We start from the raw sequence: 3,659 nt of genomic DNA on the forward strand, positions 1-3,659 counted from the left end.
ACTATATATTCTTACAGTGACTTAGCATCTACCTCCATTTATGTACTTATTGCCTCAAATATCTTCAAAATACCAATATCATAACTATTAGAAGATTTCTAGTGATGATATGTTTGACACCTAACTTTAGTTTTTCCTCTTTGTTAGTAATTTTGGATTAATTTTTGCTGTTCTCTGTCCTTCTCACTCCATTTCCTGGTACAAATTTCTGTCAATTCACTGTGAATGTGGCTGTTTGGCCATCTCCCAGGCTTGAGAAGGCTTCAGTGAAAGTACAGGAAAGGGAATTGTAGTCAGAAAAGTACAGAGATTAGGGGAAAAGATACTCAGAACAAAACTCTGACTTTCTGCCAGAATATTGACTTTGCACTGGTTGGCAATGGAGCTGCACTGTCTGAGAGCAGCTGTCACTCTGTGGGAGGAAAAGGATTGGTCATCATGAAGGATGTGCAGCAGGCCTTCATGGGCCATCATTCCCTGTGTAGGCACAAGGGATATAAGGCACTTCAAAGAGGGGCTATTGCATGGGGTAGCAGCACTGAATTCTGTAACTTATACCTGTTTGGAAGACACAGTCTCACCAGTCACAGCCAGCTCTAAATTGGGTTGTTTTCAGTACTGGTGAAGCATCTTGAGTACCTTGTTTTTTTTAGTTTCATTTTGAAGGCTTTTATTCAGGATATGGCAAATGGGATCATTGTGACCTCAGCTCAGCTCCATCTGCTGATAGAGACATTATTTCGGGGCGTAATGTCACAATTGCTTTAAATAATTTAGACTGAAAACCTCCAGGATGATGCCTGCAATGGAAATCATAATGCCTCCTCTCACATCCTGCTCTGGGAAAATGTCTAGAAGGAAGATGAAAATCTGAACTCGGCTCTCCCTCCCTCCTGCAGGTAGGGAAAGGCTGTGCATGGAAACTCAGCTACTGTCTGCAATGCAGTGCAGGTTTCTGAGCTTGCTCTGGGTTAGCTGGCCAGGGCCCCACTGGAAATGGAGCTTTGGTGCCTGGTTGTCAGCAGGGAGGTTTGTCCTGCTACAGTGGCCACTCTGCTGCTGCAGTGTGAGACACGGAGCAGTTTGAAGCTCCTGAGGGTTTGTGCTCAGGGGAGAGAAAGACAGAGAGAGGAGGCAGGGCAGCACAGAGGTGCAAAGCTTATGGGAACCAGACCAAGGATCTCTAAAATTTTCCTCCTGCTTTAGTTAACTTGGAATTAACACCCTGCATTTTTGAAGGATGCATCTGACCATACACTTCTCCTTCCTTAGGTGGAACTCAAGTGTTCAAAAAAATCATGAGTGGCTGAAAACAAATAAAACACCCACAGACTGTGCCCTTTGGCTCTGAGCCAGTGGGGTGTACACTCAGCAGTTTTTTCAAAGACTTGAGACGTGCTTCTTCACAAGAAAATCCCTGAAAGTGAAAATTCCCACATAACTGTCAGGGTCCAAGGATGATGGGTTGGAGGAAAAAAACCTGGTGTTGCAAATCTTGCTGTGAAATGGGGGCAGCTGAGAACATCCAATTGCAGGAACACAGGTATGTTGTGGATTGTTTTGCTTATTAGTGCTACAGACAACGACCACTCCAGCCCATCTCCAATGTCTAGCCTATTTCCATCCATTCAAAATATAACTTGACTGATATTATAAGTCAATAATGGTGGCTTTCTGTGTTAGTTTATAGGCAGGTTTCTTGAAAGACAGCTGCTTTTGGCTTTTGAACAACAGCCAGCATTCACTGAAAGCAGTGTATAAACAGCTTCTTACTGGAATAGGTCAGGATGTTGTCCATCCTGTTCCCAGTGCACATTGCCCCTACCACTGACATCCCAACCACACTGGCAATATAACTGAGTTCCAACAGAAAAAGGCTGAAAGGCCATGGACACTAAATTCGCATCCCACCCTTGGAAATTATTTCTGCCTAGTGAAGCTGGAAATGAGAGTTGTAAAGCGCATCAACAAAGAGGACTGCCCAGCTGTACCCATATTAAACATTATGGTGGAGGAAACCTCATCTATAAAAGCCACTCATGCCCTAAGCAGTTTTTTCAATTAGGAACTCCCACTGAAATTGGAGGAGATTTAAAAACAGCCTTGGTTAAGGCAAGGGATATATTTTATTGGAAGTAATCCTAGATACACTGAAATTACTTGCAAATTTTGATTTATTTCAGCAGGATGGAACCTTGGCCACTTTTGATGGAGTGGAAATGAGCTCCATAGGATGGCAAGGCATATAGCTTTTCACATGGTTCAGTGCAGGAATTTGAAGAAGGGCATCCTCCCTAACATGTATGTAACAAAGCACAGTCATTGTTCTACTGTTCCCAGCCTCTTTACATCCTTTATACACATTAGGCTGAATTCAGCTGCTATCTGATTTCACAGATTATCTTTGATGCCAAGTCTACATGACTGAAGAATTCAATATTGTGAGCAATTATAAATTAATTAACATAGATACACACTAAGCAGTTGGAGTGTATGGCAGTCTACAAACATCTCAATGCTAAGTTTTAAAAATCCCAAGTGACTGTCCACATTAACACATCTGGAAAGCTCAGTTTTCGTTTTTACCAGTGACAGCTCACAGAGCTGGATCCTGGTCCTTTGTCCAGTCACTCTTCCTAAGCAGATATCCTCATCTACCCCATGACTTTCTGAAGTCAGCAGGCCTCTGTATGAGAATCAGCAACTCTCTTCTTATTCTCAATGGTAAAACTGAGGCAAAGGAAGTAGGAATGAAAGAAAGAAGGAAAGAAAACACTTCATTTCTGATAAATCAAATGAGCTAATCAAATATAGTGAGGAAAGTCCCTGCAGAAATGTATTTATAATACACAAACCAGTCAGTGACAGGGAGAATGACTTGAGCAAGTCTCCAAATAATCCATGAGGCTTTGAGTTGGCAAGAACGCTACAGAACCAGACGTAGGCTGTGAATCAGCAGCTCTGGAATGCCAGCACAGAAGGAATGGCAACAATGATCCAAGTGGGGACAGAGGCATGTAGAAACTGCTCCAAGACCATTTTAGCAAAGCACATGTTTCTAACATATATATATGTCCCTGTGAGGGTAAAATAATGGTTCATATGCTTTCTAGCTTATTTCCTCAAAGCATTAATTGAGGTCAAAAAGACTTCTCAATATCTTGAACAAATGAAATCTTCTGCTGACCAGACACTAAGGCAAAATTTAAAGTTAAAAAACATGCTTTAGAAAGACCTATTTGCTGGAAAGTGGAGGCAAAGTGCTGAATTACTTCTGCTTAGTTTCCAAAATCTGTATTCCATAGACTGACTTCTGCTCTGGCTGGCACTACAACAGGCTGAGGAACAAGCAGAGGGAAGTGATCCCATGCTCCTGGCAGTCTGGTGCCAAGGGCAGGATTCCTTTCATCGGGTGGGGATAAGAGACATGCTGTGGGCAAGAGCAGCATTTGTTCCCAGCTAACTTTGTCTGTTTGCTAAATAGTCCTAAGACAGATGCAGGTCCAGTGGGAGGGCTGGCGTGTATCCGTACCCTCACCCTCCTGACTGCACGCTCTCCTTGGCAATGGGGGATGCAAGATTTTTGCACTACCCAGACTTCACTGCTAAATATCTTTTGACTCTGTGAAAAGATACTTGTATAGGTCAGTGAGAGTGCT

General features: G+C 42.8%; 1 long non-coding RNA gene across 2 annotated transcripts; it reads left to right on the forward strand.

The window, feature by feature from the left end:
- The first annotated feature begins 836 nt into the window (after positions 1-836).
- Positions 837-2,304, forward strand: LOC120323133. Of its 2 annotated transcripts, none has more exons than XR_005563318.1 (3): positions 837-899; positions 1,273-1,543; positions 2,184-2,304. It is a non-coding gene; the product is annotated as an uncharacterized LOC120323133 (long non-coding RNA). The 2 variants fall into 2 exon arrangements; XR_005563319.1 differs by having other exon boundaries at positions 2,187-2,304.
- Positions 2,305-3,659: the final 1,355 nt, after the last annotated feature.

Source organism: Pipra filicauda, unplaced genomic scaffold, assembly GCF_003945595.2.
Source record: "Pipra filicauda isolate LSUMZ 115617 unplaced genomic scaffold, ASM394559v2 scaffold1_size10287979_pilon, whole genome shotgun sequence".
Lineage (NCBI taxonomy): Eukaryota > Metazoa > Chordata > Aves > Passeriformes > Pipridae > Pipra > Pipra filicauda.